At 39.1% G+C, this 13994-nt stretch overlaps 1 long non-coding RNA gene across 3 annotated transcripts in view; it reads left to right on the top strand.

Moving 5' to 3' along the window:
• Nucleotides 1-13994, top strand: part of LOC140476421 (uncharacterized) — a 242749-nt gene that overhangs the window by 117458 nt on the left and 111297 nt on the right. For all 3 annotated transcript variants that reach the window (XR_011960468.1, XR_011960467.1, XR_011960466.1), the window contains exon 2: nucleotides 323-400. This is a non-coding gene — a long non-coding RNA (uncharacterized lncRNA). The remainder of the gene's footprint in view (nucleotides 1-322; nucleotides 401-13994) is intronic.

The raw sequence follows: 13994 nt of genomic DNA, 5'->3' as shown, positions 1-13994 counted from the left end.
TCCATGCTTTCCAATCATCTCAATTTGAAAGAATACAACTCCTAGTCTGTCGAAGCTGCATCTGCAAAAATGATAGTGGGTAGCTCTATGTCAAAGTTAGCTAAAGTATTAAATGATATCAAAATCTTATGGATTTTTCTCAAAAGATTTGTGGTTCCTCCCAGCAACATATATTGCCTTGCCATAACAATTGACATAATAGCTCATTGATGACAACTAGGTTGGACGACGAATATCTGAGTTTACTTGGTTTATTCTGAATTTCTTGCGCTCCCACATATTCTGACAAACTGTTAACTCTTTAGTGATTCTTGTCTTCCAGGGATCAACTCTGACGCCAGTGCATTCACAAAAGGTCAAGGAGCTTGACAATTGGCTGTGAGAATTCCTTTCTTTTTGGGTGAGTGTCCTTCTTCCTGCAGGTTTTACTGCACAGCTCACCCTCTGGCATCATGTTCTGTCTGAGTGAATCCCGGAATCAGCACACCCTCCATGGGACATATGATGACACTGAGTTCTCCTAGGATGCTTAACATTCTTGTTTAGGTGATTCCTGGTATTGACACAATGCCAAAGAGTAATCTGATGAAATAAAACCTTCCAAATATTGTAATGATATTGTGAGCAATTTAGACTCTTCTTCAAGGGGTAGTTACCAAAAACAAATACTTGCATCAAGCTTTGAAGATGAATTTTTTCCCTATTTTTGCTGACCTCTCATCAATTAACTGCATAAGTTCTATGTATGTGGATGCTGAATCTCTTGCTGAGACATTGGTATAGCATATCTTCTGAAGACGACAGAATTGGGATTTTCAACATTTAACTGTTCATGTGCAGGTGCCTGAAATTATTGTCAATTTATTCCTTATTAATCTCATGGTTATTATTACCGCAAACATCAGACCAATATGTTAATTTATTGTCCCTCTTTCATCATTGAAATATAATAACTTGTTACATGGTTTATAATTCATAATGATTCAATTCAAATTTTGGCTCATTAGCTTTTATTCTTTACATAAACTTTAACCCAGATCTTCTTGTAATTTATAGTTCCTGTGTTATAGCTTGTTCAGAAAATACAGCATTCCTCAAGTTAATTTTTGTGTTTCCCCCATGTCCCAAGTAATTGAAGCAATTATATGGTATATGTAAAATAGTACAAGCTATTGAAATTCAAAAATGTATTTTGTCAGTGGGAATAAAGTCAAAGTGAACTGAAATTCAATGCATGGTTAAACAAAAGTAAATGCTGCTTATATTGGTGGCATATCATCAAGTTCATCTTAATACAGAAAGTTGGCAGGTCCATAATTTTAATAAGTCCTCACAAGCTTGAATTTAAAAATCAATAAAGTGTTACAATTTACAGTGAGGTAAGTTGATGTATGGAACATTGGTGTCTAACTGGTTTGAATGCATTATGTCAATACAAGTGATTTATTTCTTTGAGTTTTTTTTATTAATTCACAGGATGAGGGCATCTTTGGCTTGGCCAACATTTATTACCCATCCCTCATTTTCCAGAGGGATATAGAGTCACATATATAGGTTAGACCTAGTAAAGACAGCAGTTTCCTTCCCTAAAGGACATTAGTGAACCAGATAGGTTTTTCTGACAAGCAACAGCGGTTTTGTGGTCATCATGAGAATCGTAATTCTAGATTTTTATTGAATTCAAATGCCACCATCTGCCATGGCAGGATTTGAACCAGGGTTCCTGGACCATTACGTGGATCTCTGGATTAACAGTGTAGTGATAATACCACTAGGCCATCACCTCCCCTTGTTCTTTAGAAACGCTTCCTTTCTCTCTCAAACAAACATGACGCAGTCATCTCTGTTTAGCAAATAAACAACAGGAGAGTGGGAAGAAATAGGTTAGCATCAAATCAATTTCAAACCATCTATCTGGAGTAAATTCTTCTTTGCCTTTGCAAAATCACAGATCATCCATTGTGTGAGTAAAACAAAAGCTATTTTTTGTGCGCTGTTATGCAGCTTTCCAATATGATCAAATAAGTTTTTTTTTGTCTGAAAAGCTGTTCATTGTTAATTACTTGCTGTTAACTAATGTGAACATGTATCGTTAAAGACAGTGTGACCTGTAAATGATAAAGATTAGAAGGGATTTTAAAATCTGTATTGTTAAGGGCAGGAAGGGTGGGGAGAGAATGTAGATTTTCTGTTGGCTATTAATTGTCAACGTTTGCTGCAAGTCTTTGGAGCAGCAAGCCAATGTAAGGTTTGTCATTGAGTTATAGAGTCATAGAACCATACAGCACAGAAACAGACCCTTCTGTCTAACTTGTCCATGCCAACCATGTTTTCTAAACTAAACTAGTCCCATTTACCTGCATTTGGCCCATATCGCTCTAAACCTTTCCCATTCATGTACCTATCTAAATATCTTTTAAATGGTGTAACTGTACTTTCATTTACCATTTCCTCTGACAGTTCATTCCACATACAAACTACCCTCGGCATGAAAAAGCTGCTGTCCATGTCTCCTTTAAATCTTTTTCCTGTCACCTTTAAAATTATGGCCTCCAGTTTCGAACTCGCCCCCACTTTTGAGAAAAGACTTTGGTTTCTCACATTATCTATGACCCTTGTGATTTTACAAACCTCTATAAGGTTACCCCTGAATCTTCGACGCTCAAATGAAACAGTCCCAGCCTGTCCAGCCTCACTTTATAACTCAAATCCTCCAGTCCTGGTAACATCCTTGTAAGTCTTTTCTGCGCTCTTTCAAATCGAAGAATATCCTTGCTAAAACAGGGTGACCAGACTATACACAGTACTCCTCATAAAGTGGCGTTATCAATGTCCTGTATCACTACATGCCATCGCTAAATGCCTTTGTTACCACCCTGACTACCTGTGATGCAACTTTCAAGGAACTATGCCCCCGAACCCCTAGGTCTCTCTGTTCAACAACACTCCCCAGGGCCTTGCCATTTACAGTTTAAGTCCTGTCCTCATTTATCTTACCAAAACGCATCACTTCACATTTATCTAAATTAAACCTCCATGGCCCAATTGATCAAGACCCCTTTGTAATCATCGATAACCTTCCACATGGTCTATTATACGACCAATTTTGGTGTCATTCGCAAACTTACTAACCATGCTTCCTATATTACTATCCAAATTATTGATATAAATGGCAAACAAAAGTGGACCCAATCCCTATAGAACACCAATAGTCATAGGCTTCCAGTCTGAAAGAAACAACCCTACACCACCAATATATTGTCCCCGGTCATCACGCCAATTTGTATTCAGTTGGCAAGCTCTCTCTTAATCCGACGTGATCTGACTTTACTAACCAGTCTGTCATGTGGAACTTTGTCAAAGGTCTTCTTAAGTCCAGAAAGACAGCATACAATGCTCTGCCCTTCTCTATCATCTTGGTCACATCCTCAAAAAAATCAATCAACTTTGTGAGAAACATTTTCCCTCTCACAAAACCATGCTGACTACTCCTAATCAGTCCTTGCCTCGTATTGTCTGTCCTTATCTGTCATTCCCAAATTCTAAATTAGAAGTAAATATTAAAGCAATGTATATTCCCTATGGCACACCTGTTCATGGTGTTCATGCACTTTCAAGGGAATTTCCTATGAGCCATTAGGTAATTTAGAATTTCAAATGATCAATTGCTTCAGCATCTTTAGTGTGGCCCTAGCGGCTTTCCCAGAATTGTGCTAACAACTTTAATATTTTTTGATAGCAGCTGGACATAATAAATAGAATATGAAAAACCTAAAATCATATGAAATTTTAGATTAATCGTAAAAGTGGAAATTCATGACCATTAATTATGTTCATTAATGTGATAGAGGCTGACACCTTTTAAGTAAGTTTTGTGGGTGGCACAGTGGTTAGCACTGCTACCTCACAGTGCCAGAAACCCGGGTTCAATTCCCACCTCAGGTGACCCACTGTGTGGAGTTTGCACATTCTCCCCGTGTCTGTGTGGGTTTCCTCCCACAGTCCAAAGATGTGTAGGCCAGGTGAATTGGCCATGCTAAACTGCCTGTAGTGTTAGGTGTAGGGGTCTGGGTAGGTGGCGGGTTGGTGTGTACTTGTTGGGCTGAAGGGCCTGTTTCCACACTGTAAGTCATCTAATATAAAGTAAATGACTATTACAGTTGTTGTCTTGGGTTTATTTATTCTGCTTTATCAGCTATTTCAGAAATGTTTCTGTAGTTGAGGCTTAACTTCTCTTTCTTTTCTCACAGCCCCAACATTGAACTAAGATATGAAAAGTTCGGGGTGAAATTTGCAATAGTCTGTACCACTTGATGGATACTCTGCATGCAACATTTGTAGAATTGGGTATACAATTGTACTAATTTTGTGGATGAAACTTTACATCCTTTTTTAAAGGCTGTGTTACAAGATTTGGAACATCTCACAAACCTACTTACCAAGGTGAAAGTCATCTGCAATGTTAGGTTTACTGTATCAACATTTTTACTGTTTCTTTGATGTCAGGTGATTTGAGTATTCAATGCTGTTCTAAATGTGTTGCAAAGTGATGCTGTGGAAGAGGATATCACAAGACACCAATAGAGTTCAGGTGGAGAAATCTTGAAACCAAGCCAAATATTACTTGTCCAGACTTGCAGGACAGATCCAGATTTGTCAGCTTTGCTTCACAGGACATGCTGATAAAGAAATTGAGGTCAAAAAGTGTGGCACTGGAAAAGCAGAGCAGGCCAGGCAGCATCCGAGGAGCAGGAAAGTCGACGTTTCGGGCATAAGCCCTTAATCAGGAATAGTGCCATCACGTGAAATGATACCATCTGTTGCATAATAATTTGTGTACACAATCTGATTTTTGAATCAGTTCCTCACTTAGACATTAAGGTTGCAATGAAACTTTCATGTTGCTGAATCTTTTGAAGTAACAATCTCCAATCCACAAATGATTCAGGGAATTACAAACACTAGATTTGCAAAGGCAGCATCTTCAGCATTTTCCCTGTGCATGAGCCATTGACTATAAGTCGTACCATTGCTGGCACAGCACTATTTTGACCCCATGACTTTCATAAAGAATTTGCGGTTGAGGAGTGCTGTTATTGTGTCTGATGACAGCAACAGTTAGGTATGCCAGTGACCATTATTTACATAGTCTTCTGATGCCTTTATTTTGATGTTTACATGGTTGATTTACTACTTGAAGGAGAAGAAAATGTCAGATGGCTTTCGGAGTTTCCCTCTGTAGCTATGCCTAATGTTTCTAAACAGGTTAGAAGCATCTTTGGTCAAAAACAGACTCTTAAAAAGGGGGAAACATGATGTTTCAACACACCTCCAAAACACTAAAGTAGAGCCTTTAAACTTTAAGTTTGTGCAGTGGTTTATGTGCTTCTCAAATAGAAGTGCAAAAGTGAGGATATACCAATCTGAACCTGATACTGCCATGTTTTTATTTCCTTGGCAGCTGTGACTTTATAGATTCTATTGACTCATGAGATGAAACTGGTATTTGGCTGGCTTCTGACATTCAGTCTAAACAGGATCAGCTCCGGTACAACTCTGCAGGAAAACGTACCTTTAAATCCATATCAAAGGAAGCAGTTTTATCTACTTATCTCTGTATCATAATGAATGTTACTTTTCATCACTTTTCATCATAATGTTACTTTTCATCACTCCTGTCTTCAAAGCTACCTACTTTACTGTAGTCCTTAGCTATTTAAGACCTGTTACTCCAGAAGATTTTACACTTCCCAGCGACAGGAGAACTTAGAGTCATAGAGATGTACAGCATTGAAACAGACCCTTCAGTCCAACCCGTCCATGCCGAGCAGATATCCCAACCCAATCTAGTCCCACCCGGCCCATATCCCTCCAAACCCATCCTATTCATATACCCATCCAAATGCCTCTTAAATGTTGCAATTGTACCAGCCTCCATCATTCCCTCTGGCAGCTCATTCCATACACATACCACCCTCTGCGTGAAAAAGTTGCCCCGTAGGTCTCTTTTATATCTTTCCCCTCTCACCCTAAACCTATGCCCTCTAGTTCTGGACTCCCCGACCCCAGGGAAAAGACTATTTTGTCTATTTACCCTATCCATGCCCCTCATAATTTTGTAAACCTCTATAAGGTCACCCCTCAGCCTCTGAAATTGAGAACAAAACACAAAATTCCTATCCAGTTTTGCCAGGATTACAACATTTGCATCTGTATGAATTCTCCTGTAGATCTAAGCAGGGTCATTGCCTATACCTTTAAAAGCTATCAATATATTGTATCATGAGAAATCTCAAATCAATATCTAAGTCCCAAACAAAATTTCTGGGCCAGATTTCAGACTTGGAAGCATGTGTCTTTGTATGAACTTCTGATATTGATTTTAGATTCCATAGAGTTCTCATTCAAAGTAGATGACAAGATAGATTAGGAGAAAGTGAGGACTGCAGATGCTGGAGATCAGAGCTGAAAAATGTTTCCTGAAGAAGGGCTTATGCCCGAAACGTCGATTCTCCTACTCCTTGGATGCTGCCTGACCTGCTGCGCTTTTCCAGCAACACATTTTTCAGATGACAAGATAGGTACAAGTTCAGGAGGTTATCTGATTCATATTGGTCATGCATTCCTAATCATCCCAAAGAGTTCTCATCACTATCTAATTAAGTGACTCAAAGATTTCATTCCAACTCTTATCCCATTCTAAGTGTTGGCTGCTCGACATACTCCTTCAATTCTCTGTTTGAACATGCCTGATTTTAATTGCTTCATAATTAGCATCAGTTCCTAAGGTCCAAAACTCTGAACTCAGCTTCCTAAGTCACCACATATCTCTATCCCACTCTATGCCCTCCTTTCAGATGCTCCTTAAAATGTAGCTATTTATTCAAACTTTCGGTCAACTGTCCATATACTTCCTTAAAACAGTTAGTGTCAAATTTTGTTTAATAGTGCTTCTGTACTTTATGATAAAGGCACCATATGAATGTGTTTGTTATTATTTGTGTGGAGAAAGCCACCTGAATTTTGTCACATGCTTGCCATCTTTGGTTTGGCAGGTAGTAAATCTGAAAGTAGATGCAACATTCCTGACAGCAATGCTACTGCGTTACAATACCAAATTATTTAAGCTTTTTTAAAGTAAGTGTGATGATCACCCATGTGAACTGATTTTAGCCCCAAATTTTAAGGAAAATTCTAGGTTTACAATGTGAATTTTGTAGTTGGAACAGAACATAAGCAATAGGCAGAGCAGAGTTCTGACATTTATGTTGTCTTGCTGAAGGTGATTCTAGAGGCTGCTGGGAGATTTGCTTCCCCACCAGCAGGATGAAGACATTTGCTGGTTAAACAAAGAAGGTGGCCCTGGAGGTTGCCCATGTGTTGGGAAATAGGAGTGTGGTGCATGCCCATAGTTTCAATGCTAAACATGTTTGAATTATTTGGGCAAGAAAGGTGAATATAGCAGCATTTTCTCCTACATTCTGATGAGTCGATCACTTCTACCTCCTTATTCTGACCTTTTCAACCTTTCTCTGGTACATCATTCCTCACATAAACCTACCTTCCAAGTACATTTAATCCATTTTGTGTATGCAATTCCTATCTGTCCATCCATCGTTCTCACATCAGGTTGTGCAATGTGATGCCTCCCTCTCCTAGTCATTCTCCACAACTTGTTCTGCATTACTCTCATTCATGGAATGAGACAACAATGACGATGGCTGGGGGCTAAAATAATCCAACTAATGTCCACTTCTCTGAACGTTCCCCATATACCTATAAATTATTTCCCTTCAAGCATTTATCCAACCATTTGTGTGTTTCTCCTTTCCCTCCTACAGATAGAAGGTGAGAATTTTGCTGCAGGTCCCCTCTCTCCTATGCTGCCTCAGATCTGGGAAGAGCAGGACGTTGCTGCTGCTCCAACTATTCATCACCTTGGTCATCATTTTGAGACTGAAAGGAAGAGAATATAAACTGCAAAAGTAACCTCCAAAGCTTCAAAGGAGGGGGCTGGGGTATCAGTGGAAAGAAGTTGTGCGGTTTTAAAACTTATTGGCATGGTTCCTTGTCATTACTTTAGTTCCCTGAATTGCTGCTGTGTTCTGATCTCACTTTGCTCTGTTAAGTGAGTATCAAGAAGCCTGGAAAACTCATGGACTTGTATAAAATGCCAAGTAAATATCACTGTAATTCAGCAATTAATCTATTAAAATTGATAACATATCACTCCTGCTCACATACTGCTTTGAACACATTAGTAAAAATATAGAAATCAGTGATTTGGACCTAGTTTCCAATCACATAGTTAATTGCCCTTCTGTGAACTCCTCATCTGCGCCTGCACGTCAAAATTTAGCATGTGGTTTAATTTTAAATAGACTTTCCATACTATTTGTAACCATGTAGACCACTGTAAGACCCTGGATTAGAGTGATTCTGGAAAAGCACAGCAGATCAGGCAGCATCCGAGGAGCAGGAAAATCAATGTTTCGGGCAAAAGCCCTTTATTAGGAATCTGTTGAACCATTTTCAGGGTTTTAGCATCTTTGTCCTTTAGTCCTGACGAATAATACTTGTTCATCAGCACTTTTGCAAGGTTCCACTCAGTTGTTTTGTAGAGCTTTCGTGACAACAGTAAATTCCGTATTATAACAGTGACTATAGTTCAAAGGTACATCATTGGCTATGAAGGATTTGAGATATTCTGTGGCCATGATAAGCATTAAATAAATACAAGCCTTTATTTCAACCTTTTCTATGTATAAGGGTCAATACAACTCGGAACATCAAGCTCACAGGCTACTGTGCCCTATTAGTAACTTGGCAATTAAAAATGGTTAAAATACCAAGTCTTCTGATCCTGACCAGATATATCTAAGAACACTGCAATAGGCTAGAAAAGAAATTGTGGGAGCCCTGGCTGATATTTTTGCATCATCAGAGCCACAGGTGAGGACTCAGAAGCTTGGAGGGTGGCACATGTGCCTTTATTTAAGAAGGGTTGCAAAGAAAAAACCTGCAAACTAAATATCAGTAAGGCTAACATTGGTGGTGGGTAAGTTACTTGAGAAGATTCTGAGATAAGATACACATGCATTTGGAGAAACAGGGTTTGATTAAGAGTAGTCAGCATGACTTTGTGAGTGGGAGATCATGCCTCACAAATTTGTTCAAGTTCTTTGATGAAGTGACCAGGAAGGTTGATGAGGGCAGGGTGATAGACATAGTCTATATGAATTACAATAAGGCCTTTGATAAGGTTCCACAGTCTGCTGTGGAAGGCTACATCACATGGAATCCATGGAGAGCTGAGAAATTAGATACAAAATTGGCTTGATTGTAGGAAGCAGAGTGGACGGATGCTTGTTGGACTGGCGGCCTATGACTAGTGGAGTGCTTCAGGAGATGGTGCTGGGCCCATTACTGTTTGTTATCTATATCAGTGATTTGGATGAGAATGTATAAGGCGTGGTTAATAAGTTTGCTGATGACACTAAAATAGGTGGTATCGTGGGCAGTGAGGAAGGTTACCAGGAATTGCAGCAGAACATTGATCAGCTGGGGAAGTGGGCCAAGAAATGGAAAATGGCATTGAATATAGATAAGTATGAGGTCTTGCATTTTGGAAAATCAAATCAAGGCAGGAGTTTCATGGTGAATGATAGGGCCTTAAGGAGTGTAATAGAACAGAGGGTCCTAGGAGTTTGGTGCGTGGTTCTCTGAAAGTGGAGTCACAGGTAGACAGGGCTGTGAAGAAGGCTTTTGGCACACGGGCCTTCATCAGTTAGGGCATTGAGTGTAGAAGTTAGGAAGTTATATTGTAGTTTTACAAGGCTAGGCCGCACTTGGAGAATTGTGTTCAGTTTTGGTCACCTTGTTATAGGATGGATGTTATTAAACTAGAAAGAGTGCAGAAGAAATTGACAAGGATGTTGTCAGGACTCAAGGGACTGAGTTATAGGAAGAGGTTGGACAAGCTAGGATTTCTTTCTTTAGAGTGTAGGGGATTTTAGTGGAATCTTATAGAAGTGTATAAGATCATGAGAGGCATGGTTAGGGTGAATGCACTCAGTCTTTTTCCCAGGTTTGGGGAATCAAGGACTAGAGGGCATCAGTATGAGGTGAGAGGGGAAAGAATAAAAGGGAACCTGAGGGGCAGCTTTTTTTATACAGAGGGTGGTGTGCATATGGAATGAGTTGCCAGCAGAAGTGATTGAGATGGGTAAATTAACAACATTTAAAAGACATTTGGACAATGCATGGATAGGAACGGTTTAAAAGGACCTGGGACAAGTGCAGGGAAATAAGGTTAGCGTGGATTGACATTTTGGTTAGCATGGACCAGTTTGGGTCATAGGGCCTGTCTCCACGTTGTAGGATTCTATGACTGTATCAAAAGGGTGGTTTGGTACAGTCCAGGAGTATATTTTTCTAGTCAGTTTTACTTCAATTCACATGATATTGTCAAACTCTAACTCCATTGATTAGTTGTTCACACACATATATCTGTATGTACAGTCAAGGTCTCTCCTGATTATCCCTTAATACATTTCACGAATATACATTTGGTCTCAAACATTCCCCTGGATCCTACCATATAACAGATAGCATTGTTTCTTTCCAAAATAACTAAAGATAAAGTTGCCATTGTCTTACCAGACCATAGGGCTGCTACTCTCATTAGAAAAAGATGACTGGTGATTGTTTAACCTGAGGGTCACCATACCTCAGGAAAGGGGTATGTTACGAAGGAACGTTCTTCATGGTAACCTCAACTGAAATGGGAACTGAATCCATGGCATTGTCAAACTTTGTATTGCAAATGAGCCACCCAGATAACTGAGCTAAACTGAACTCCAGAATCAATAAAATATGTGTAAAGACAAACAAAACAAAAAATACAAAATGACAACATATTGTGCAGAATGATTACAAAATGAACACACATTTTAAGTACAAATTTAAGTTCCAAACACCCTATGAAGTGTCTCTTGTAGTTTCTTAGCGATTGTTCCTTGCCTTGTAAAGCAAACAAGAACTGTCCTGACTGTCCTGTCCAACTAATTTAGATTTCACTACACTCTAATATCTCTTTTAAGACTGTAATTTCCTCAGTCCGTCTTTCTCAGACTTGCCCAAATACCCTGTCAAGACTCACTTAGGAGAATATGTTGCTATTGAGTCTTCCTGATCTGAGTTGCTGCAGTGTTGAAAATTTAAGTAAATTACTAAAGTTCAATTTGCCTGACTGTCTGTCTGATTCAGGTTAAAAGAAGTATTAGGTTTTTGTGATTCTTCTTTTGTTGTAACCAAACTAATTTTTTTAACCTACAGCAATGAAAGCGAAGAAGGAAGTTTTAAGTTATGATGATATACCTTAAAATTTATCTTTTATAAATTCCCACATAGGTACAACAGACACACAGAGACAGACAAGACACAAGTATGAGAGAAAAAAAGTCAGCAGAACACAGTTTTGTATCTCTAGTATAAATCACAAAACTCGTTGGATAGTTTTCATAATTATCATGACTTACTTAAGAAATTAGTATTATTTGAGCTCCACTATTCTCAGAGGCATCACAACAGTTCAAGATTTAATTGAATTATTCAAAGTGCCTGTTTCTTCTGTCTGATAAATGCAGGTAACAGAGAAAACTGACCAGGTTTCTACACTTAACATCAAACTACTGTTTATTACAAATAAATCCATTCTAACTACAGGCAAAAAATGTGAATAATCAGCTTATAATTCTAAACCTTCTTAACCCATATACACATGCAAACAGACATAAAGGATAATACGTAAATGTTATAAGTGGAGAACAAAATATTAAGGGAAACAGTTCAATAGCACCAGTCCACAGGGTACAACAAGGTATACTTTTTGTTTCTTCTGAGTCTTTATGATCTTCGATCAGCATCATCTTTTCAACTCTTTTCAGTTCCTTGCTATGTACATAAGACAGTTGACACATTAATTGTTCAGGCTGTCAGTCACAGCTTTGAGGTAAATAGTGACTAAGAATAGATAGTCTTCTTTCAGTTTGTTGTTAAGTCTCAGCAAGGAGAGATAGATAGCGTCTTTTTAGATCATAGAGGTATTTTTGTGTTGTATATTTCACACATGTGCTGTCCACCCATTCAGGATTCAATCAGAGAATTGTTATCATGCTGCTGATCCCTGCCCCACACAACGAGCTAATCAATAGGCTGATCTTCCCAGAGTATTTTCTGAGATGCTGGTGCCCAGCGTCCAACATGGAAGTCATTTGGAGTGAGTGGTGAGTTCAACCTGCCGAGCACCCACTCTGATTTCCATATTGGGTTTACATGATATCTGCATTGTTGGGTGACTCTAGTAAGGTTACAACTGAAATATTAATGAGGTGAGTTGGGTACTCAACAAGGACCTTAAGAACCATCAGTTGGCAACTCACTGGGAGTGGCATGAAAGTTGCCACTCTCCTTGTGCAAAGCTTTGAAGATGTGGCAGGATGATCTCAGCAGCAAGATGCACTTCCCACACTTTCCTGATTCTGCCACACAACTTGCATAGCCCATATCACGCAGATCCCAATAAGGTTCTGCTCCTCTTAATTAATGGAACTTTAATATTGCAGCCTCTGCAAAAAAGAACATAGATACAGTCAATTGAGAAGAGGTCTTAACGAGTTCTTTTTTGCTAGAAGAGATCAATATACATCTTCAAATTAAATTGCAAATCAAAATTTCAGACTGAGCAATGCAGTTTTCACTCGGGTGATGTTTGGCTGAATAAATGGTCAGAATGTCACGGCAGCCACTTTTTCTGGTAATTGGAGAAACAGGAAAGAAAACAAGTGCTCAGGATGTTTTTGAGGCTTCATGATAAAATTCAATTCATTTTCAATTTCAGTGCCAGTGATTTATTTTCAATAAAGCTCTGAGGAGAGTGACTTTTTGGGGAAGCCTTTTGTCATTCAGGAAATAAAGCTTCATTCCTCAGACAAAAGCAAAATAGTGCAGATGCTGTAAATCTGAAATGAGCCATAACAAAGACTGTAAAATCTCAGTAGGTCACGCATCATCTGCCAAACGAAACAGACTATGGTTATTGAAAAGAAGCATTAACTCTGTTTTACTCCCTAGATGCTGCCTGACCTCTTGACTTTTTTCAGCTTTTATTGTTATGACTGACAACAATGCTTAAGAAGCTTGACACCATCCAGGACAAAGGATTCTGTTTGACTGACACCACATCCACAAGATTCCACTCCTTCCCTGACTGACACTCATTCACAGAAGTGTATCTACAAGAGCCATTGCAGAAATTCACCAAAGATCCTAAGACAGCATCTTCCAAATCCATAACCACTTGCAGTTGGAAGGCCAAGGGCACAGATACATGAGAGCACCACCACCCGCAAGTTCCTCTCCAAGCCATTCACCATTCTGACTTGGAAATCTTTAGCTGTTCCTTCATTGTCACCAGGTTCAAATCCTGGAATTCCCTCCCTCCAGCATGTGCCAATAGCAGTTCAAGAAGGCTGGTTGCCACCACCGGCTCAAGGGCAACTGGGGATGGGCAATAAATGCTGGCCAGCCAACGATGCTCATGTCCCACAAGTCAATCAATAACAAAACTCCTCAGAGTGGGGATACAGAAGAGAAAATATTACCTTGGTCATTATCAAGCGCAAAATGTCAAAAATGAAATAGTTACGAATTGTGGATATCTTACTTGATGATGCATGTTTTTAAAACATGTAATCAATACACTTATATGAAAGGTAAAATTCTGAGGGAGAGAAACTTAGTTTACATTAGCCACATCTTGGGTGTAAATTTGGATTAAAAGCTTTGAATTTTGAGTTGTGAATATCCAGCATTGGTGCAGAAGGATGAGGAGGAGACCTTTAAGTCACATGCAGAGATGTTCAGCTGCTGGAGGAAATGAACAAAGGAGGGCAGGGTGTAAGCAAGCTCATATCAACTGAGTCTGCAGCAAA

This window comes from Chiloscyllium punctatum, chromosome 4 (genome assembly GCF_047496795.1).
Source record: "Chiloscyllium punctatum isolate Juve2018m chromosome 4, sChiPun1.3, whole genome shotgun sequence".
Lineage (NCBI taxonomy): Eukaryota > Metazoa > Chordata > Chondrichthyes > Orectolobiformes > Hemiscylliidae > Chiloscyllium > Chiloscyllium punctatum.
The sequence above is the reverse complement of the archived record's forward strand: the minus strand, read 5'-3'. Positions and strand labels throughout refer to the sequence as shown.